Source organism: Pleurodeles waltl, chromosome 3_1 (genome assembly GCF_031143425.1).
Source record: "Pleurodeles waltl isolate 20211129_DDA chromosome 3_1, aPleWal1.hap1.20221129, whole genome shotgun sequence".
NCBI lineage: Eukaryota > Metazoa > Chordata > Amphibia > Caudata > Salamandridae > Pleurodeles > Pleurodeles waltl.
In genome coordinates this window covers 1,551,177,326-1,551,202,509 of record NC_090440.1, presented here as the reverse complement: position 1 = coordinate 1,551,202,509, position 25,184 = coordinate 1,551,177,326, and the positions used below count along the sequence as shown (strand labels likewise).

General features: G+C 41.0%; 1 protein-coding gene across 8 annotated transcripts in view; it reads left to right on the top strand.

The window, feature by feature from the left end:
* Nucleotides 1-25,184, top strand: part of PKP4 (plakophilin 4) — a 643,120-nt gene that overhangs the window by 114,289 nt on the left and 503,647 nt on the right. For all 8 annotated transcript variants that reach the window (XM_069225136.1, XM_069225133.1, XM_069225134.1 and 5 more), the window contains exon 2: nucleotides 2,316-2,392. The gene's annotated coding sequence lies outside the window, so the exon portion shown is untranslated. The remainder of the gene's footprint in view (nucleotides 1-2,315; nucleotides 2,393-25,184) is intronic.

Below are 25,184 nucleotides of genomic sequence, written 5' to 3'. Positions count from 1 at the left end.
GGCAAGCCTGTAAATTTCCTTACAGCGCACACGAGGTGAAAACGATAGTTATTGAAACCTAGTCGTCTAATATGAGCTCGAGTGAAAGCAGTGGTGTTTGATCTCATTGATTCTGCTACCTTAAAGGTCAAGTATTGACAAAGACAATAGTGTGGCTCGCATTTTGAGACCCGACTAAAATGTTAAAGAAAAGGCTGCACTAGTGAAAAAGAAAAAAAAAATGCTTTCTGTAAACAATACATCTATAAAATTAACAATTAAATATATCATGTTTGAATGTACGTTTCAGATATAGAATAGTTCTCATGCTTTGTAATTCAGGCACTCAATGGAATGATACACAACACAGCCAATAGTATGGGGTTAGGGAGACATATTCTTCTGGGCAGAGCCCAAGCACACAGTCTGTATATTTTAAAGAACTGGTAACAATACGTCTTGCAGACATCTGCATGGTCAAGCTAGACCTAAAAATACTCTGCTGACGTTAGTACCAAAGAACACTTATTCTCAAGCATTGAATAAGGTGTTTGGCCACAGTTTGATTATGGCCCAGTAGCGAGTGTATCTTTTTAATGCCACAAATTATTCGTAATGTGGTAGGATGCCTTATATACCAGAAGGAAATGAAGATCAGGAGCACCCATTTATTTGCTGGTCTTGCAATGTTGGTTCTTGTTACAATAAGTAGCTGCTCGCTAGGTTGTAAATCTGGTCTGCCTTTGATCCAGAAATAGTGAAATAGAAGGCATCTGGGACTGCCATTGAAATGGCACAAGTTATTTTGGAACTCTTTTCTGAAGATACTCCACTTGAGGGACTCCACTTGAATTCAGTCTCACTTTGTTTTGTCTCGTTTTGGAATGAGACTGATGTGTCCTCTCTTGTGACTATTTATTCAGAACAGACCTGTTCCACCTTAACCTGAAATTATTATGAGTTATGTAAAGCTATTGCACTCTATCCATTGTTGCAATGAAATATCCAAATTGTCTATAACCGTCCTACCACACATTGTAATTATTGTAAACCGTGTAGCAGCAACATAAGTGCACAACGGTGGTGTGATTTGTGTTGTATAATTTTGAGTTGTATACTTTGTATCCTTATACGTCGGAGACACCAGCTGAATCTAATGTGTGCTGTTCCATAGTGTTCCTCAAGTCCCATTAGAAAGATCTCACGAGGATACACAAGTACTCGCTGTTATTGCCTTATAAACACAGTTGAGTTTGGTGTGAGTATCTGTGGCTTAACTAATGTGCTACAAACTCTTGTGCCACTCGTGGAAGGCCACAAGAAAGAAGGGGCCTTGATATCGGGCTGAATTTTATACTCCTACAAGTATACTTGACTCTCCAGTAGAGGCCAGGCTAATTTAACATGTTTCAGAGACGTGGTGGGCACAGCCTACAATCTCATATGGGTGATGTCTAGCATTAAAGGACTGTTGCATGAAGTCGCTTCCTTTGTAGATTGACAGATGTGGCATACTGAAAGAAATTCTCTGTCATCAATGCGTTTATTGATGAGTTCTTTTCTGGGTGTTAAACAGTGCTCAGACAATACATTGTCCTGACTCCTTCAAGCTGCCACTTGTATTCTGCGTAGTACAAGCACAAATAAATCCGTTTTTTCCCATAAGTCAGCTAATCGTTTTTGTACTTATGTTTTTCTATAATAGCCACTTTTAGACTTTTTAACAACACCGGTTAATACTTAACCTAACTATAGATCTTTTTACTTTGTGCTTGTTACCAATTGGGCTGATTTTTTTATTTCTTTCCTGCGTGACAGAACTGAGATTTTGTGAAGTGTTTCAATAGTCTTGTCAGATTATATCTTTGACAACAAGTCCAGGCCACACAGATGTGCAAGTATGACATAGCTAGTATGTGTTGGCTTTAGTGCAAAGTGGTTTTGGGATTCATGTTCTCCTCTTTCATTCTGCTCGCTACTGCTGGTAATGCATTAAGGGATTGTGTTTTTTCTGAACATTGTCTTCAAACCTGTTCTATACTAAACAGTTCACAAGCTAAAAACTTTTTATACAAATTATATATGTTTTTCTGTTGTTTTTGTTTGGCAACATGGCAAACATTCCCTTCAGGTTAGTATATGGGGTAACATTACATTTGGAACAACAACTCTCCACTGTTTATTGCGATGGGGAACAGCAGAAATACCGAACGAAGTCCCATTCAAAAAGATATTGTGTAACCACCACACCTTTAAAAAGTTGACTGATAAATCTGTAGCTTTACTTTTCGGTTTATTACTAGTAAAACTCTTTTTTTATTTTTTTTTTATTTCAGACATTTCAAGTCACCCAAGTACACCCACTGCATATTATGGCATGCCAGGCGAGCTTGTTCTCTGCATCATTAAGAAGGTAAGACTCAAAGAGACTGAAGATTAAACTGTTTTCGTAAATTAAAAAACAACACACAGGTTCAGCAGCCGTTCTAAAGAACGATCATTATCTTTGTATAAATTGCATATTTTTTTTAAATTCCAAGAATTTTATTCCAAATTAACACGGCTATTCCTTCAAAGGATCTTTGTAAGGGAGGACTTGGCATTTTGTAATTTGTGGATGTACACTAAATGTTTTTTTTTCCTGGGTGCCCAGTAAATTCGATGAATACACATTGTTGTATTTACTTTTAAGCTGTGTCAGTTATTGTCATTGCAGGGATATGAACAGAAATTATTGAGCAGTGCATGGACTGCTGGGCTTGAACAGGAAGTTGTGTAGGTGTTGCCAAGAAATCCAGATACTCACAAAAGGATTTGGTGTTGGTGCAGGAAATACGAGTGCAATTTGACACGTAATGACATGATGAAACATTCTTCAAGCTGGATTTTATCTAGGGGATTGAGTAATATGCGTTTATCATCCCACTACGAGGTACTTAAGCAAATTGTGAAAGAGTGATTAATTGTATCCGGCTAGAGTTCAAACCTGTGTCTTACAGATTTCTTAATTGGTGCACAGCACACTGAACTACGTTCCTTAGAGTTGAGAGCTGTGAATGTAAAGTGTGACTCGTGAGTATAAACAGTGCTGCTGCCACAAGTAGTCCCCGAGGCAGCATGATAGGAGTGTAAAAACATCAATCCCCCTGTACTAAAACCCAATCTAATTTGCCCCTGCCTTTTTTGAGGTTCTTTGGATTTTTAACTTTTGCTATGAACTGAGGATTCTCGTTGCCTTCTCTGTATAGCCTGTACTACTGATGGTCTGTCTTGACTTGTACAGTAGACTGACACAGCCACTGGTCATAGTAGTACTATTAAACCTCTCTGTACTTTTAGTACAGGTCAGCCTTTCCTGTTTCTGAGGAGATCGGTTATCAAAAATCTGGTGCATAACAAATCTACACCGTTCCTCATTTTCAGTCTGCTAACAGTCTTCAATATGTATCCCAGTGGTTTAATTTGGCGATTCTTAACCTTTCATCTTCCATGGACTCCCATTGTATGCCTGTGGTAGTTCCATAGCACAGACATAGCTAAAAGGCAGTGCAGCTCTGTACAGGGTGAAAGACAAACATAAAGACAATGAGTTTTAGAAAAAAAAGTAGCTGGTTTGTGGACTTTTAATGCATTGGGATGTAGTATTCTTTAAAGTGGTGCATCTTAAACTCTTTCCTAAAGCAGTAATAGTGTGGTCCTGATGGTTAAGGGGATTTTATTACAGGTCTTGTTTACTGTTATTTTTATTTATTTTATTTATTTTACACTTGGTTTGCAGTCTGATGGTATCCTGGTTGCAGGTGTACCGCAAACCATCAGCGATGGCATGCTTGTCTGTAATATACGCTTGGGTGCTGGCCTTGATGGCTTTATAATTGATGCAGCTTATTTTGAAGTTGGTGCGGGCCAGCATATGGAGCCCATGGAGTTCCATCAGGATGCAGGTGTTATGATATTTCTTCAGGCATTGGATGAGATGTGCTGCAGTGTATAAGGTGCCAATGTGGAGTCTGGGAGATCAGGGAACAGGGAATTGCCACCATCCGGATGCAAGAGTACAAGGGCTGGTACAAAAGAGTCCTTGTGTTTTTTTTTTGTTGGTTTTTTTTGGCAATATGTTCCGTAAGAGTGAAGTAGTTTTCTGAGGTGAATCCAAATGACTAGACATTCAGTGAAAGTTGGGGTTCAAAGCAGAAAAAGTTAATGTTATTGCGCCATGTTTGTACAGTTTCTGGTTTGTTGTTCTTGGCAAATAACAGGAATTATGCCTTGTTTAGTTGAGCTTCAGGTAGGCACTGGACTTCCAGGTGTGGATGCTGTGAATGCAGTGTTGAGGTTTTAGATGTCTGAAGCAGAGGAGACTTTTAAATAGAGCTGTGTATCAGTGGTGTACTGGGGGCGTTTGATGCTGTTATCAGTAACTCCCCATTTTGGAGTTGAAGATGACAGGGGGGTCTATGGAATCCTGAGGTGATAGGAATCTTTTAGGGCTTGCCCATGTGTACAAACTGGTGTTAATTGAAAAGATAGGAGGAGACCCATTGAATCATTAAGCGGAGGTGGGGACATTAACCTTGGCTCTTTCTACTGTCTGAACCTCAAATTAATGCACAAAAACACAAGTATACATCAAACAAATGCACAATTTATAAACTGCTTTATTTTATTCCAATCAAAATATTAAAAAAATAGATATGTTACTGGAAGGTTGGAACTTAAAAATTTTTTTTTTTTTTCTGAAATACAAAGCGATATGCTAGACTCCAGCGTGTCACTTTTTCTTTTTGTTTTCCCTAATGCATGCTCTTTTTTGTCGTTCATTACTAATGCTTCAGTCTAAACCAACAAAGCCCATGCTGGTGTCTGATTTAATTGTGCTGCTCTGTCAAATCAAGCTAAGAAGACTAACTCAATTTTTAGCATTCATTTTCAAATTAATTTACTGAGCATTTAAAAACATTTATTTTTGTTTTTTTGGATGTTTATACACACTATGAATCTCCTACTATTTCATTTTGTAAATGATAGTGGTCTCCCTGAGTAGGTGCTGTGAATCCTATATTAAGAACTGCTGCTGTAATAAGATGCATACTATGGTTCAGGCCTTTTCACACCTATATGTTGAGAGTCCTGTTTCACATCACACATTTGGATGGCCTTATGAAAGACATCTGCTGCTAAAAGCTTTAAAAGGAATCTCCAAATGGCCACCAACGCAGACGAAAAGTTACATGAGTGATAAGCAGGCTTCTTTTTGTATACCATTCCTAATAGGATGGGCTTTGTCCCTTAGTACCGCCTCTCTGACTGAAATTCTGACAGTGTATGGGCCCCATATGTGCATCATATGCAGTCTATCTTGCCTTCCCTGCTCAGAGGTGCTGCCAATTTAAAACCAGTTAAAAAAGAAAATTGAAGAATCCGTTCATATCCTGCGTGCAGTTTCTTCTCTCATAGGTGAGGCATGGTCTCCGTTTTTAAAGGAGCAGTGTCATTCGTGTACATTGTGCCACTGTGTATCTATAGTTGGCATTGAAATTTGGCATAATTGTTTGTTACATTGATTTTCTGGTATCCCCCTTCAGCCGCAGGGAAGGATTCACAATCCACGTGTCGTCCAAGTAAATCCATGCTGGTGAACAAGCGCTTTAGGGTAAAACAATGTTTCAGACTGGTTATTCACCGTCACTTGTTTTATAACCAATTTTATTGGTTTTATTAGGTTACAAAACATTAACCATGTAATTTGCCAAGGCAGTCCTGCACACCAATGTGTTTCATACATGTTAACATATCTAGTCAGTAGCATCAGAAAGTCGCAGTCCATAATAGTCTAGCCACTTCCTTCATACTCGTTCGTGTTTGCAGGTGCACTCACACACTTTACAGATAGGTGCCTCCAGTGTTGCACACCAGTCCATTCTAAACTACACTCTGCCTATGTGGCGCGGCTGCTTTCTCTGTTTACAGGCAGTGTTCCTTTTGGTGAGCACAGTAGCCAACCCAATGGGGTTTCGTTCTTCTCTAGTTGGCCCAAGGTTGTGCAGAATGCCCAATAACATTTCTTTGTGTGTCTTTGGGTGTCAGTGTGATTGTGTAACCCAAGATTCAAGATAGGGAGGATGAGATCTTCCTCCAGTATTCAGCAGTAAGGGGGCAAGTCTAGGTCATGTGAAAGAGAAAGCAGGTTGGGGCAGGCACGTTTCCTGCCTTCCAGAGCCTTTTGGGTCGGGGGGGGGGGCTAGATAGGTGCAGTGGAGATGTTTAAGTTGCCGTTCTACATCCTGTAAGGGTCCAACCCATGTCTTTCACTTTCATCTCGGAGGGTGAAAGCGTTTGTTGCTTTATTGATCAGTAGATGATAGACGTGTGACACCCCACCTGTTCCAATTTGCATATCAGCAAGTGGACCTCTAATGGTTGTACGCGGGTGAGCTCATTTAGACAGTTTTAATGGACACCTAGGGCGTGTCGAAGTCGTAGGTACTTGTGAAAGTAGAACTTGTTCAGGGCAGCTTGTGTTTGGAGATTTTGGAATGATTTAATACGATATCCATGCCAGGCATCAATCAGCACAGTGATGTCCGTTTTGACCCACGTCTGGAAACCCTTTAGTTGGGAGGTGTGCCACAGGCGGCGACCCTTCCATAGTGGAGTCTTCTTGGTGACTTTATCCTGCCACCCCATGGATCGGAGGGCCACACACCAGGTCAGGAAGAACACCCGGGTGACCTCATGAAGATGTCTGGGGAGGGGATTGCCACAAAGCAGGCCAATTACTCTGATTAGGTCTTGTAGGGATAATTTGGCTTGGCACGTGAGTGCGGCCTAGCTGCCCATCTGCCAGTTGTTGACCACCACCAGCTGCGCTACCCTCTAGTGCAATTGGAAGTGAGGCATAATCATGTCGCCATCAATCAGCGACATTTGGACCAAGTTAAATGAGGAGGACAATTCATCCACAAGAAAGTATGGTTTAAGGCAGCAAGGTCCTTGAACCACTGAGCAAGGTTTGTGACTGGGAAGTTTTGGAGAATATAAAGATAGTGCTGCAGGATCATCATTTTGAATAGAGCCATCCTTTTCAGTATGTAAAGGGGGTGGGGGTCAATGCTGGACGTCTGACCTCGTACAGGACACCAGAGGTGGCAGGAGGAGACTCCAGGTCAGCAAGATGTGAATTACCAAAGAATTGATGCTCAATTGCTTCACCGGTATGGAGACTTGCCAGCGCATGATTATGCTGTCACTGTGATTCGTCCCATCACGGATTTCTCAGCCTTCACCTCGAGTCCAGAGGCTTCCTTATAGAGCTGAAGGAGGCGGAGGCAGTGTAGTCCCGATCTGGTAGTGGTTGGCCAAGTAGAGAGGGCCGTTGTCTACTTAATAGAGCAATTCTCTCCTCAGTGGATATCTCCCACCCTCCACATCCCTGCAGCTAGACCTTGCTTTGTGATATGTAGGCGAAGGGTTCTATGGAAAGGGTTCTATGGAAAGTGCAAACTGCAATGGAGACAGAGGGCACCCCTGCCGGGTCCCCCTACCAATAGGGAAGGAATCTGAGAGGATGCCGTTTATTAGTTCTCGAGCCTTCAGCTGTGAATAGAGTAGGTCGATGTAGCTGTGGATGCGAAGGGCCAAGGCTGCCATATATGGTTATTGTAAGATGTTCTAATAAGATGGCTTATGTTTATTTATGACTAAATCTTGTCATCTCAGTACTTTTGATCTCACATTCACATTTGTGTACAGTAGTCCTTTAATTGTAAACTACTCCAGACCAAATGGAGGAAGTAGCTGGTTACAGTATGACACCCTGTCCATTTAGGATTTATACTTCAGCCTATTGTGAACATTCCTTTACTTGTGTTGTAGATTCTTTGTAGGGGTTTGAGTTGCATCAATGTAAATGACATACATATGGCCGCTCCTCTTTGAGATATGATTTTCTGACACATTAAGTATAAGTTTATTATGTATTTGAGATAATACGGGCCTTCTTACATTTTTCTCTACAGCCCTGGAGTCTGGCCACCAATAATCGTGTATGTTTTTTTTTTTTCATCTTTGGAATCTTTTTACTGTGTGTGTCTTAAGTGGCTGTAGTGTAAGCTACATTCCGTTTGGAATTATTTAACTATTTTATTTGGTTGTTTTTTTCATGTTCCATAATTTAGAATTGGCTATTTAGTCTTCTCCCTGAAACATTGAGTTCCACGCCCTTCGGATCGATTTTCTTGCCTTCACGGAGGGCCCTTGATGAGGCCTGCCCTCCCTTTCCTGTAAAACTATGTGGGAGGCAGCTAATATGTGCATTTTCCCATAAACACGTGTGAATCCACGTTGCCTCTTTCATTAGCACTCCCTCAAGCTCATTTGCTGAAAATACAACACACACACTGATGGAAACTTTTGCCACAGACAATTGTGAAGCTCAGTATTTGATGTTAGGGGCCCCACATAACACATCATATGTACGTACCCTTGTGTATTTTGAAGCACGATGAGTTAAATATACAGTTATTTGAGCTTCCAGATTGGTCTATGGATTTTCGTCCACTTACATCTGTGTCCCAGTTGCATTTTATAGAAATATGCAACTGGGAGACAGATGATCATGTGATCATGTTTTATATCCATGTTACGTTTCGGTGAGTGATCTGATATTCCAAGGATGATTACTTTCATCTCAGTGATACCATGATTTTCTTAGCTGGAAGGAAAAATGTTGAGTTGTGGATGTGATGGATGTTTCCCTGGGAAACACCAGCACCAGACATTGTTAAATCCAGTGCTTCTATAGATGTACAGAATTGGATGTTCTGTGCTCTCACATTGGTGCACTTGATATTTTCTGCTTTCTGTTTATCACTGCATTGATATCACATCATATAGCCCTCATTCTTGCGAAGGTTCCATTATTATCTTCTATTATCTAGAGTTAGATTGAAAGTTGTGTTGGAGTGCGTATATTTAGAATATTAAAAGTCTTGTGTCTCAAAATGCTAAATGTCATTATGTATGTCCCTAGTTCATCGCACCACACTTTTACATGCCTCTTTAAAGCCTTGCCGGCTAATGTATTACAAAATGCCTTCTGTGATCCACCTGTCCAAGTCAGCAACACTCATTTATTCCCCGCTTCCACACTCGACCTCTTGAAAGAATTGTTTGACCTCCAATTCATGTACCGTCTTCCTTTTACAATGATAGATGCCCTGATTACGCCAGAGTGATAGTGGTATTGGGGGTTCCCCCAACTGGCACGCTCTCTTTACTTCTGGCTGCCGCCCTGAAAATACACTGTTGTGGCATGTCCCATGGGTGAGTCACTTGAGCCTTCACCCATTCCCCCCCCCACCCACACCCTTACTTCTGACATTTAAACATTATACGTAATTTTGTTTCTGCTCCTTGACGAATTCTTGTTTTCCTCATTTCTTTGTTCAGTCTGTTTCAATAAAGCATCTATTTCTTTATTCCCTTCTCTTGCTGTCTGATCCGACTCCTAATTGTGATCCTGCTATTTTTAGTTAGCTCCTTAAACATATTTGTTCATTCTGCGCCATTTCACTGCTCCCCAGTGCTCTCCAGTTGGGCACGATTCGCTCACTGGTCTCTTGGTTGAATGATTTAGTCTAGTCATAAAACCTCTTTTGGAATCTCAAAGGAGGGATTTGCTACATCGGAATCTCAAAGGAGGGATTTGCTGCATCAGATTAACTATGTTGGCTGGGAGTAAGAGCACGTGTTAGGGACCAAGGGCTCTACATTTTGTGTCAACCTGTGATAGGGATCCTTCAGTTCTGATTTGTCCAGTGACATCTATAAAAATAAACAGCTATACCCAGTAGGGCTCAGCATTTCCTAGTTTTCTGACTGCTTACGATATCACAATAGTCTTTGTATTTTGAAAATCTTCAGAATAATTGATAGTAGTGCATCCTTAGGAGGTGGGTTTTGAGTCTGGGACTTAAGTACTTTCTGCCAGGTAGCACTACACGAGGAGGGTTTACTTTAGCCAGTGCCGGGAGAATTCCTTCACTTTAACCCATTGAGCATTTTTAAGGGGTTTGGGAATTCTGATATTTAGGATCACTCCTCATTGTCTTCAACTCTTTGCATAAATGTAGGATTTTTTTCAGTTGGTTCTGCACTTTCTGCATTATATATTCAAATTGACACATGCTCTCCTCTGCCTCATTGCCCCAGGATATAAAATTTAGTAGGTGTTTTGCTACAAACCACCCCCCTTCCTATTTCATTAACCTTCCCTTATAGGAATAATTGAACTACCTTTATACCTTTCACCATTTTTGGTGGAAGTACTAGTCTCTTCTTCGTTGGTGGTGGTTCCACCTGTTTGGTGCTTCTCTGAAGTCTTGAATTGTGAGCCTGTTGCACAAATAAATCTATTTTACTTTGGTGTGTCTCTTGCACATACTTGTCCTTGACCATCTTTCTATAGACCTCCTCTCTCCTACTCATGTTTATCTTGTGTGATCTTACTGTGAAATGCGAATGTTTCATTATATATCTTGTTTTTTACAGAGTACTTGCAGGGGTTAATTCACTCTAATTCATCTTTTTCCATCTGTCCATCATTACTGTAACATGCCTTTTTATAAATTACGATGTAAGCCTTCCATAATACCATTAGGGGTAACTCTTACATTTTCCTCTTCAAAGGTCAGGGAAGAAGTGAAAGCTTGTTTTTTGTATTTTTATTTACTGGTCAATTCATTTTCTGTTAACGTCTTTCTTGGCAGAAACCTTACGTTAACGCGATTTCTCACATTTATCAACCTTCAGGTGATATATTAGTGGGGGGGTGAGGATATTTTAATCACTGCTGAAGCTCAGGTTTGGTACCAATCTCAATGCAGGAGTCCATATGCATCCAAGGGATTCCATTATTGGCCCCTGTTTCATCCCTTCATAGTGTGATGCATACTAGTTTTAATTTCGGTATGCCAAAATGGTGTCCCTTTGGGCACCATCTGCAACTACTCACGAGCCTGATATTCTGCTTTCGCTGGGCCTAGTTATCTAACCAGAGTGTTGTATTTGGAGTGCGAGAAGTAGAAAGGAACTGTCTTCCCCCTTTGGGATCACTTGCTGCATCTTCCACTGTTGGAAGCCTATTGCTTTTCGTCGCTGCAGCTTAACCAGTCTTTAGTCACATGTTTACCTCACTTACTCTAGCTCCTATTTCTGTTCCCATCAAGCAGTACTCGCTTCCACCTTATCCGCTCCGGAGACTGACTCACACTCTCACCCCCTCTCCCCCCCCCACCCAACCCCCCATCCCCCTAGTTTAGACTTCAGTTGCAGTGGACAGCTGTTGTAGACTTCCTTCGGGATAATTGAGAGTTCTCTCCGGTCTTCTTCGAGCTACCTAGGAATTCTCTGAGGCTATATCCTGAACGTGCTTTATACTAATATTCATTTCATTTATTCTCTTTTCTTCAATAATTGAATAGGATTTCGTGGGGGACATGGGAGAGCTGCACAGTTCCTTTTCAGTTCGCTGCCTGACCACGCCTCTTTGGCTGTCACAAAGGTAGTGAATTATTTTCTCCAATACTGTCAGTCATCTTTTCAATAGAAACTGAACTTACAATTAACGAAATACCACAGAACTTAAAACATTTGAAGGACATGCCTATACCGTAGTAAAATATGGTATGGAAAAAAATGTTCTGCTAGCTGAATCTTAATTAAACAAAAATGAAATGACAATTTCATAGTTAGGGTTTAATGCAAAGATAAAATGCAAATTCGTTTTTCTTAACTGAGTTCAGAGTTATTCTCTAAGCGTGGCTAAATGAAATGGTAATAACTTCGAAGCCAAGGATAATAAAAGAATACAGCTTTCAAGTAATTAACGAAGTAAGGGTACAAATGAAATGGTATTGGGCTTGGCCCAAACTGAGAGCTTCCAGTGCAAAGAGCATTATCTTAAAGTTTGGGGTGCTGATTTTTTTTTCCCATTAGCAAAAATCGGACTTGCCTCACAAAAGCTGATCACGCAAGCCCTATTGACCCTGGTGAATTTGAAAGGAATTTCTCGTTTTTATTTAAGAATAGGAAAAAAAAAGTGCTTGAATGCTTTAATAGCTTCAGGACTGTACTGAAGCTTTTTATATGCAAAGAATTTGGTATAACATGAATAGTATGCAACCATGTCGAAAATATATGTGTATGTAGAACAAAAGCCAACCCAGTGTGTACACCAGGACCTGGGTCTGTAGGCTGTATAAAACACTGCTCCAGTGAGGCTCCTTTTTAGATCGAAGCCTGCCAGACTGCACAGCTACCTTGCTTGCTGAAAACCTCTTGGGGATATTTGGAAGCTCCCCTGGGAATGCATTCTGTCCACTGCCTACTAGTGGCTTTGTGGTTAGTAACTCACATTTGCTTGCTTTCTATTTGCTGCCTTTATTTGTTTTAGTACTTATTAACCAAAGAGGGTAACCCATAAACCCGAAGGGCTGGGCAAAAACATTTATTTATTTATGTATTTATTTATTTGTTTTAGGCTATTAGTCCATATTGTAGAGCGTAGTCTGTTTACCAGATCTCCTTGTATTCTTCCACAAGTACTAGTTTTCTGTAAACAGGTCTTTAACTTTTGTGCCTATCTTGTCACATTTGCTGTGCATTTATAGACAAAGGTCAAGCGTCAGGCTGTCTTCCAAGGGAGCTTGGTGTTTTCTTTCTCAGACGTCAAATTGAGAGGACTTATGTGACAATCCTGCTGGTTCCCCTGTGGGACAAAAGTCTGTAAGATGTTATTTTATTCTACCATACAGCAAAATTTAAATGTCTGTAAATGAACTATGTAAATATTTTAGAATACATCAATAAAAGCACAAATGAAGCACATATTTTGGGAATTCTGAAATGCGGAGGAAACAAATATGATATTCAGAACAAATCAATATACTTGGTACTGCAGTTTACACAAACACTATCATTCATGCTCTGTATAGTTTTCTCAGTAATACTGTGTCTGTGCAAATGTAATGGTGATTTCAATTAACAATGTGTTCTCTGTAATGACAGTGCACTTTCATAACATGCATACTCCACTCAGGCACTCTACTCTACTCTATGCCAGTCCACTCTATCCCATGGCACCCTATGACACACTGACACTCCTCTCCCCTCTCCATTACACCACTTCACTCCACTCTGTGCTACAGCACATAATTCAACAACACTCTACACCACGCTACTCTACTCTTTGCCACTCTACATCACTCTACTCCACTGTACACTATTCTACCTCACTATCCCGCCCCACTCTGCCCCACTCTACAAAACTTTATGCCACTCTATAAAACTCTACACCACTTTACTCCATTCTGTGCCACTTTACACCACTCAGTCCCACTCCACTCTGACACTTTACTTCACTTTACGTTATGCCACTCTACTCCAATCTACAGAACTCCATTTTGTCACTTTACTACACCACTCTACGACACTCTAATCTATGACACACTCTGCCACTTTACTCCACTCTATGGCTCGCCACTCCCCTCTGCTACACTTTACTCCACTCTGTGCTTCGCCACTCTCTGCCCCTCCACTTTTATGCCACTCCTCATCTCAACACTCCATTCTATGGCTCTCCACTCCCTCCACTCAATGGCCCTCCATGCCACGACACTGTACTCTGTGCTACGAAACTCTGCTACATTGTATGCCACTCCACCACACTCTGATTCTCCTTTCTGCAATCCTCCACTCTACGACCCTCAATGACATTCTATCGCCACGCCACTCTGTGCCACACCACTTCACTCCACTCGAGGAGCCCTTTTTGCTCCGCTCCACTCGAGGAGGCCCTTTTTGCTCCGCTCCACTCGAGGAGGCCCTTTTTGCTCCGCTCCACTCGAGGAGGCCCTTTTTGCTCCGCCCCACCCGAGGAGGCCCTTTTTGCTCCACCCGAGGAGGCCCTTTTTGCTCCACCCGAGGAGTCCCTTTTTGCTCCACCCGAGGAGGCCCTTTTTGCTCCACCCGAGGAGGCCCTTTTTGAGTCCCAACACTCCACTCTACAACATTCTGTGGCACTTCACGACACTATATACCTCTTCACTCTGTGCCACAAGCTTTTAGCCATGCTGAACAGCAGTCACACTTGTGTACAACATGGCAAAGCCAATATCTCTTGCATAGGCGAGACCCATTGGATTTTCCAGTGCTTGTCCTGGATTGACAGTTGGGTGAGACACAGAGGTAGAAACAGAAAGTGCATCTAGACTGTGATACGAGAGCGCAAACATCATCATGTGATACCCCCTTGGGGATAATATGAGCACTTTTGAACCACTGATTTACAAATGGCACCCAGAGATTTTTATAGTGAGCCATGTTGTGCTTACAATAGTCGAGTGACTTGTCCGGAGGAGACCCTATAAATGCCCCCTATAGATATATACACCTATGATCGGTTACAAGATTCAAAAGAGACTGTTGTAGATGACTAGTGGTTGAGAAAAGTTGTTTTAACTTGTATATAATCACTACTTGGACCTTGTTCACTCACTGTCATGTGCACTATTGTGAGGAAGAAACGTTTTTTGTTACGCGCCTACATGATGTAGAAAAGTGTGACTATAGGCAACCAGATTTCAATGAAGAAAGATCTTTGGTATCAATTATGGGTTTCTTCCTTTAAATGTCTTGATTGATTGATTCAGGGTATCGTTGATATGTCCAAAATATAGACCTAAACACATTTTAAGATGATAAATGGTTACATTTTCTTATAAATGCATTTCCGTAGTGTGTGTGTTTTTTTTTGTTTTTTTAATAACGGGGTGTGTTAATTTTTTACCGTTTCAAAAACTCTTAGTAATATTTCTTATAAATTATTTTTGAAAGCTGACTATAAAATGCAATACACGTTGTTTATATAAAGATAATGGAAAGCGAGAATATGCGCTCTGTTGAAAAATATTCTTGCTGATGAACGTGTTAATGTGGTTTAAAAAGTTTGTTAGCAAAATGTGTGTTTGCATTTGTTTTTTTCTGGTATTTGTGCCCAAGTGGTGAGATAGGTGGATCAATCGCCTCTCTGCTCTGGCCTTTTAACTTCCTGGCGCACTGCTGTTAACGCTACAGATGCAAACTGTGCAGCACAGCACTGCGTGTCAGCATGCAGACACTGCCAACAATGAGCACAAGCTTGGATTTCCTACTAAATGAATAGTTCCCTTGATTTACAAAATGCCGGCAGGCAGTTCAATTGTTCTTCTCTTTGATATGTCATCTGAAGTCAAATTTAAAATTGTTGCTTGGCGAATGTTTGTAAAAAGGACGCAGACTTGCAGGGCTAAGCACTTGCTTTGAACATGGGGACACACAATAGGCCATGCCAGTACTCATCATTTCAAGCCTGGTTTAGTGCATTTATCAAATTAGGCCTGCACACGGTATTCATTGCTCTGTGGCGCTGCCCGAATCCACAGGGTAATTTCTTGTTTTCACATTTAAAGGGCCTATGTTGTTGTTAGTGGATGTTGTGTTGCATTTGCAGTGCAGTTTTTCACAGTTCTGAAAGCCTAGAAACATAACATAATATACCTTCTACATTTCGCTCAGTCATGCTAATGCAAGGAAAACCAAGTATTGACGTTTTGTTGCAACGATCCGGTGATTTATTTTTTTTCTTCCCAGGATCAAACTGTGTTGCACTGCTTCATAGGGGAGGGCCTGGACGCCTCAGTTCAGGGACTTCTGTAACCAAAGCTAGTGCGAGGCTCTGGTGGACACTAGGATAAACTCTCAATCCATGTGTTTAGGTCGAAGCCTTCCAGACAGCACAGCTGTCTGGTTTTCGAAAACTTGGACATTCGAAACCCTCCCCCGTGAATGCCTTCTGCCCATTGCTTACCATCGCCTTTGTGGTTAGTAATTCACATTTTGTTTGCTTTTGGTTTGCTGGCTCTATTTGTTTTAGACTGTCCAGCTTGGGTTTGTCCCTTCCCCTGCAAAAACTCTATTTACTGTATTCTTCCACCAGTGCTGGATTTTTGTAAATAGGCCTGTCAATCTTGTTCATGTCTTGTCACATTTTCTTTGCATTCAGAGACAGAGGTCAAATGTCAGGCTTTGTCTGCCAGGGAGCTTAGTGTTTACTTTTCTTTCTCTGACTCTGCAGTGAGAGGATTTATATGACCATGCTGGCCACTAGGGGAGTGCTTGAGGAAGGCTCTACCATGTAACTTTTTTTTTTTTCTAGCGCAAATCAAAATGTTAATGTTTAATTAACTGTGCAGATAGTTCAGAATATATCAAAAGTGTACAGTGCACAAACGATAATGTGAGAAAAGTTAATTACCTCGTGTATTGATTTGTTTTGATCGTATTCAAATATGGGGTTCCACCACACTTCAGAAATAACAAAAAATATGCTTCATTTGTGCTTTTTCAATTCTCCATCAGTAAAACTGTATGGCTGCAAATGTAATGGTCATTTCAATTGAAGATGTGTTTTCTGTAACGGCAATGTGCTACCACAACATGCATATTCCACTCTACACTACTTCACTCTAAGCCGCACTGCTCTACAAACTCAACTCTGTGCCAATCCACTCTTTCCTATTCCAGTCTCCTCTGCCCTCTCCCCTGCATCATTCCACTCTACTCTGCATCACTGCACTCTGCGCCAATGCACTCTACACCGCTTTAATCCAAACCTATGAACTCTACGCCAGTCTACTTTACACTACTATACTCTACGCCACTGCACTCTGCCAGTCTTCTCTACATCACTGCGTGCCACTCTATTCTACTGCACCCTACCCAACTTCGCTGCACCACTTCACTTGTCTGAAACAATTTACTCTACACCACTGCATTCTTCTTAAACAATTCACTGTACACCTCTACACTCTACACCACTTCAGTCTAGTTTGCACCAGTCTATTCTTCACTGCACTTGTAAATGCACTGTACGCCAATGCACTCTATTCCACTTTACTCAAAACCACTGCACTCTACGCCAGTCAACTCTGCACCAGTGTACTTTACGCCTCATCACTCTAGGCCACTTATCCACTCTACGACACTACACTCTACATTACTCCAGTCTATGATGCTCTAATCCATTAAACTCTACTCTACTCTGACACTCTACTCCACGCCACTTCAATCTACGATGCTCTACACAACTCCTTCTATGCCACACCATGCAACCCTATTCCACTTCACACTACCCCATTCTACTCCACTCTACCATTCTACTCTCCTACACTACTCCACTCTGCCACTCCACTCTGACAATCCACTCCGCTCTACACCACTCTACTCCACTTTACCCTACAATACTCTACCTCGCTCTACACAACAACTCTACATCACTCCACTCTGCACTTCTCCACGACACTCGATGCCACTCCACTCTACTCAATTCCATTTGACTCTACAACATTCTGCTCCACTCTGCTGTTCCACTCTCCTACACTACTCCACTTCACGACTGTCCACTCCACTCTGCACCATTCTACAACTCTTCTCCACTTTACCCTACAATACTCTACTGCACACTATGCAACAACCTCTACGCCACTCAACTCTACATTAATCCACAACACTCTATGCCACTCCACTCTAAGACACTCTACTTCCCTGACTTGTACTCCACTCTAGGCCCTTATACTCTCCGACAGGCTACATACTCCACACCACTCCATGACACTCCAATTCACTGAGCACCACTCAGCTTTACTGTACACCGCTACACACCACTCCAATAATGCACCTCTTTATAACACTCTATGCCACTCTACTTTACCCCACTAACTTTTCACTGTGCTGCACTTCAGCCACACTGGGGCACAACATGGCTAAAACATATTGGCAAAGCCAATAACTCTTGTGTAGGAGAGACCTTTTGGCTTTGCCAATGCTTGATCTCGTGTGGCGTCAGAAGACTGGGCCTGGGGGCTTCTTGCATTCTGATGGTTCTGCCAGCAAGACTCAAAATGAGGTAGTTGTAGTCGCAAATGGTATACCATGGGGAAGGGAGAGTGTGGTTGCTAGGGGAGCAAGGGGACATGTTTATCATATTCTATCCATGCGATGCTCTGACAGACCTATAAATAAAAAGCAGTTAATAGTAGCTATGTTGTGTCTGACTATTGAAGTACAGAAGGATGACATCCATAGGATCCTAGCAGCACTGTCTGTGTTCGAAATAATTGTCGGCATTACACCAAATTATTAGAGATTAAAGTAATATTTGTCTAATTTCTCAGTCTCCTATAATATTAGGTAGTTCTAGTATGTTGACAGTGCCACTTCAGTGTTGTTATGGAAAAAGCAGGCCAGGTCAGTTTTGCTATCTTGAGATTTGGTACTGGCATGGAAACAGTGCATGCCATGTCTGCTCTCCATAGTGTAAGAGTCAACACATTTAAAGAGTGCAGGCTGTCAGACTGTTCTGTACAACTTTTGAATGGGAGCACAACCTTTGTTTCTCAGAATGGATCTTCCCCGAAAGGTGACCCTATGTGCCTGCCAGCATAACTCAGGCACCCCTAAGCAGTCTTTGATGGGCTGATGGCAAGACTTCCCTCTAGCCTGAACCAATTACATTTCTCTCATAAATTCAAATACAGCACGTTTTGCCGGATGATGTGATTGCCCTCCTTCTGGGCTGTTAGCTGGCTCGCCTTTTGAAGGGTTGGGCCTTAGAATTGGCTAAGGAGAAGCATACAGTAATACAGACCTATTTTTATAGTAAAGTTGTGATCAAGTGAACAGCAAAGAAGAATTCCATTAAACCCCAGTACGAGAACAAGTTGTTTTGCTTTTGTATGAAGGCTCTGGAGACTTTTAAACCCACATTTCTGACCTCCTGGATGATATTTTTTTTAATACAGCAATCCTTTCCCTTCGGTCCACTAACCAATTTCTTTACCACATATTTTAGTGTTTTATTTTTACTTGATAATTTACGTGAGACCAATTATTGATTGAAATACGTATGTGTGGTACACTGTTCTACTGACTTAGAGCGAGATTTGCTCTTTAAAAAATTAAGTAAAACACATATTCGCTATTAGCATTTTGGAACTGTAGGCTATGCTGATGGTGAGTAATCACCAGGCACCAGATAACTTGAAGATGTAGCTTGATTGCTATAAAGTTCACCTTCAGGGTAAGTATGTCACTTTTGGCTTGAAACTACATAGACCTACATAATATGAGAAAAATATTGTAATTTACCTTTTTTCTTTTAAGAATCTCCTGAACTTTCTTATTAATTAGAAGATCTGTTTCCTGGACTTTGTAACAAGTGTCTCACGGATTCAGAATCTTTCCATGGTCTGAATGTCACAAACCTTTTAAAGTGTTAGCTTGACAAGATCACATACTCTGAGAAGTTTCTCAGAATCGTTGCCACTGTGTATTAATGTCTTTGCAGACTGGCTTCACATTCCGAAGCCCATACATTGTGCCTGACAGAGCAGCTTCAGTTGCTTTCCTGAGGTGTATTCTCAGACAGTCACTTACAAAATGTCTTTAGATTACAAAGGCTGTCTGTTGCTACTTAAAATGTCCCTATCATGTCCTGTTTTATAATTGTATTACATATAATGAATTAGGTAGTTTGTGCAAAAATCACAATTTAAAGTTAAGTACTCTTTCTGTGTGCTTCCTCGTGTCGAGCATAGTTGAGAGAGCATGAACTCCCTCTTTCTGCACCCCCTCTACTACTTGTAATACCGCTTTATAAGTATAGGAGCAGAGATATGGCTTTGCATGCTGCTTGAAAGAAAAGACTCTTATTTTTCAAAGAAACAAATTATTCATATATTCAGACTGACTTGTTTACCACAAGCCAAGAAGAACTTCGTAGCATCGAATAAATTATTGGAGGGCATTTTCTGTGTGAAATCATTACTATTTATCTGGATAAGACACATTTCTTTATTGCCACTGGCGAGGCAGTGGTAATCATTATGATGAATAGTTGTAGTAAGGCTTGATCTCATGAGGGTGGAAGGGTGGGTGGGTGGACGGTGCATGTTGTATACAGAGTCAAAGGATGCTGTGCTATAACAGAAGAGCTGGACTTCTCTATTGATGGCATTACGCATAGATTGTCACGTTTTCGCTATTTAATTTGTTACTGTTGCAACATTTAACAAACCAGTGCTTAACAACCTTCTTAGCACCTGCGATCAGATGTAGCGCCTGTAGTAATGGACTGGCTAACGGGCATGGGACAGATGCTCGCTGATGTAAGCACCCATCTTCCATACTCTCGGTGGGTCATGGGTCACGCACAATGCTAAAATGTCGGTCCCTTTGGTGTGATCACTTTGAAGTCGCTGAATGAGATTTGTGCCTCATGTTTTGCAGCTGAGGCTTCACATCTGAATGTGCATTTTTATATATTAAAAAAACTGTGATATTCACTTTTTATAAACAAAAATCCTCAGTTGTGATGAAAAGGGAGGTTTAAATACTTTAGGAGGGGGTGGGGAGGCTTCCAGGGTAGAGAAAATATACTGGTCTCTTTTCCCGCTAACAGTCCCCAGCAATAGTCATTCTAGATGCTGAAACTGCTGGTTTTGGGAAAGAGCCTTCACTGGGCTGATATTCAGATGTGAGAGTAGGATTTTTCTCCAAGTTCTGTACGTATGTGTTAAAAGTTCATTTGACATGGCCCACACTAATCCTGCGTTTATAGTAATGTTGCAGCTTTAAGTATTAAATGGTTTTCATGGTGTAGAAAGGCATAGTAAACAACTCATCAAAATGGCACTGCGCACTGTATTTGTGTACGACTACTTTGAATGAGAAAGCCTGCATTGCGACACAATATACTACAAAAGTTGCACGCAAATCCTATGAGAAATAGGATTGTTTCTTTTGAAATGAGTCTCTGTCTTGTATGTTAATCTTTTAAATAAATATACTTGCCTTTGTACAATGTATAGTTAATAAATGCTAACTTTCCTCCTGTTGAGTGACATAAATAATCTTGGATATAATGTATGGAATGCACAAACACAAAACAAAGAGAGATTCGGTATTGGTGGAATAGAACTACCGTTTCAGTTTATATAATTTATTGGAAAATGTTTATCATGGGTTTACTCGTTTTTGGTAACCTAGTTTCTGTAAGGTGGCTCTTACCTAGGTGACTTGCGTATTCAAAAATGTGATGGAGAGAATGATTAAATTAATCCCAGCCAATGTGAATTTCATGGGCCACGTTCCAGTCCATCGTTCTTTTGCTCAGCACGCCACCTCAGTTGGGCCCACCCGCATGCAAATAATTCCTGACTGCTCCAATGGGAACAGTCTAGCCCGAGCAGTTGGGCTGACTGTTCCCAGATATTAGGACTTGAAATAAAGTAGTACATGTGTTCGTAGAACCTGCCAAAGCCATGACTCTGAGGTCAGAGTGGGGTTATGAGACTATTTAACAGAACAGGTGAGCACTCCCAGTTCTGACTCATAATAATTTCTCATATCTGAGGAATCTACCAATTTGGAATGTTCAGAATCTGTTTGCCAATATTTGTTTCTCTGTAATTTTACAATGAGAACTAGTATGTTTCATTGACTTTTACTGGAAGCCCGAGGAGGTCAGATATATTAAAGTATACCAAACTATATAGTACTGGCAAATTCTGGTCATGCAACTTACGTTTATTATTGCAAACATTACATGAAAACAAAAGATTTCCTCACCTCATAAGTAAAATATACACACTCAACATTGGCAGAAGGAGCTGGTTGTGAATGTATTGTTCTAAAGTTTCATTCTGTAGGAAAAGGAAAGGTTTATTCTATGCATGAGAACCAAAAAGCACCACACAATGTGTTTCAGTTTTTAGAGCTTTCAAAGCAGTGTTGAATACTCTGTGAATTTGCCTGTTGGCGTGTCGATTCTAGATATGTTGGGATATTTTTGTGCATTACATTATGCTCATGCGGTAGGTAGCTTAAATGTGAATTTCTGCATTGCTGCTACCCCTGATAGCAGTTTTATTATTTATTAGTTTTTCTAGAGTTCTGTTCAACGTGTATTAAATATTGATCTATATGAATGACGCTGATATCTTAAGTGCTTCAGTGTAGTAATGACAGGAACGGGCAGATTATTCATATGGTACTCGGCAGGTTGTGAGTCGAACATTCTTTGGTTTTACCCTTTTGTTGTCTGGATTTGATTATCTGCTCCGATAAGTATGTGTGACCTGGTGAATATGTTACAGTCTGTTGCCCGGGTCCAGTAGCATTTTAATGTTTAAGCAATACTCCTACCGTTTTTTACCATCATGTGTTAACTGTTGTAAATGTGTGCTTCAGCTGCTAAACAGTTGTCATTGGCATAGGAATTCATCACTTAGGCCAAACAATATTGTGAAGTGCCTTGACATAAACATTTAGCCATGAGAGTGCTGATGCCTGCTGCACATCCCTTGTCAATGGCCTGGGCGTGGTTACACAGCCGCCCTTTAGATGTTGGCATTGCGCTCAAAACAGACAGAAAGGAAAGCATGGATTGGTCTGACAAACTCGCTGCCCGGGAAACTGTCCTTGGCGTGGGTTTTTAATGTTGGACCGAAGACCAATGTCTTGACTGATCTTCATCATCTGGAGTTATTCATCAAAAATGTGAAATAGTCATAATGTCAAGTAAAGTTTGCATTTATTCCCACCAACCACGACAATGGGGGCAGCAAATGATCAGAGTGGTAGGCGGTGGCTCCTGGCCCCCTTGTTCAAGAATTGAAAACAAGGCTTTATTGCATGTTGTGCATGTTCGTTATTGCGTCGTGTATAATGTTTTCCACTTTCCTGTTAGCTGACACGCATATTTGGAAGCTTTATTTGTGCTGCTTTTAAAAACAAGGGATACCCAGTAGTATGCATGTCCGGAGCCATGAGCAGTCAACTCGGGTATAATAAACAAGGTTCACATTGCCTTCGTTTAAAAATGTTAGATAACCACTGAGGTGGATGTGAAGTCATCCACAGCATATAAACATACATAAGCGTGGCCAGAACATTTTAATCAATACATGTAATCGCTTACAATTGTAGGAGTTATTTAGCCATATCGTAATGAAAGTGAAGTGATCACATAGTGCGACCAACGTGATAGTGTTTACAAACCGAAATGCTGTGGGCGACTTTCCACACCCACCAAAATTAATATTTTCCTAATGAGTCCATTGCAAACCCTGTTAGCTCTATCTTTTACTACAGTAATCATAAGTGCAAGTGGTGGTTAACAAAGTCAGTTATTGTTGTTAGTCATAAGTCATTTAGTTTAAATTGTGTTTTTTGTTAACTTTCTATAAATGGATTACCCTGAGCAGTCTTGGTTCTCAGTCATTCGGCCTTGTCCTTTCTGCAATATGCTATTCCCTTCACGTGTAGACAAAGTGACCTTACAATGTTTACATTTATAACAGCCAAATCAAATGGTTTATTTAAAAATAGCACCTGTATAATAGCTTATTTAAGAATATAGGGCCGGATGTACGAAGCATCTTACCTGTCGCAAACGGCCTATCGGGCGGTTTGCGGCCCGTAAAATGCATTTTCCTATGTAATAATCCTATTTTGCGAGTCAGTAACCCATTACCGACTCACAAAATAGGGTCGCTATTAGGAAGTGGCGTGAAAAGGACGTCCTTTCCTAATAGCGAGTCACACTGGTATGTATGAATGTCTTGCGACCTGGAATGCGGTCGCAAAACATTAATACTTTACTGACTGTGAAGGAGTTGGAAACTCATTCGAAAATGGGAAGGGGGTCCCGAAGGGGACTCCTTACCCTTTGTGAATGGGAGCGTCAACATTTCTTCAGAGCAGGCAGTGGTCTCACAGACAACTGCCTACTCTAATTAAAAAAAAAAAACAACAAAAAAAAACTTTTTATTTCTAGTTTTGAGATGCATCCTCTTTTTTCCTTTAAGGAAAAGGGCTGCATTTAAAAAAAAAAAAAAAAAAAAAAAAAAAAGAAAATTGCTTTATTTCAAAAGTAGTCACAGACATGGTGCTCTGCTGACCCCAGCAGGCCACTACCCCTGTGAGTGCCGGACATTCCCAATGGGTTGCAAATTGCTACCTGCCTCATGAATATTAATGAGGCAGGTCCTTTGCAACCCGTTTGGGAATCGCAAACAGTGTCTCAGACACTGTTGTACATCATTGTTTGCGACATGCAATTTGTGAGTCGCTAAAAACGCAAATTATGAATCGCAAATGCTGAGGGTTGCACATCTGGCCCATAGTCCTTTGCAAAATAGTGCTCATGTGCCCGTATTACGAGCTGCACAGTATAGCTAGGGTGCAAACTCTGCACAGAAAGTCAATGTTGCTGTGTGGTAACAGCCTCTCAGTAGTGTGCAGTTATGAGTTACTTCCCCATGGATGGACAATTATTGTCCAGACAGGTGTTTTGCTGGGCTCTTCTGGGTGATTTAGCTCCCCACATATTTACTCCTGCTCTAAGCATTTTTTACATACCGATAATATTGGGTATGGTGTTCCTGCACTTGGGAAAACGAGGTGCAGGAAAATCAGACAAGTTCCTTACATTCCCGATTGTTGTTGAAGTGGTCAATGTCAATTGGGGGAAAAGAGTTAAAAATGACTGGAGACCTTATTAGAGGTCCAGACCAAATTCGATTTCAAAGCCATCTGCATCATTAGGTCCTTTGTTGGTAAGACCCCCATTAAATGTCATTATTAACTATCCATTAAGTCCACAAGATTTCAACTATTGGAGGACATTATCTTCTTTCTCCACAGGAAAATTATTTTGTTTGAGTAGATCCCCTTTAAGGTCCCAGACTTCATGGAGGTTGCTTACTCGAGGGCAGTCTCTGCAAAAAAATGATCAAACTATTGCTTGTTGTTTGTGACTGATTGGGAAATATACTCTTTTACACTCTCAAAAAGGCACCTTCAAGAATTTAATGTATGGACTGTGCTACAATATTACTGTCTAGAGTGACCGTGAAGCTGAATATTTCCAGGACCACAGTTATTTTTGGGAGTTTGTACAATGGCAGCCATGTTTTCTTCATTTTCCTCGGATCCAGTGGTTCGTAAACTGTTTTCTGGAGACCGCTTAGGGTCCAAAAAACGTACTCGGTCCGTGATGGCTTAGATAATTAAATAGCATTAGCAGTTAAAGTGTAAATCAATAA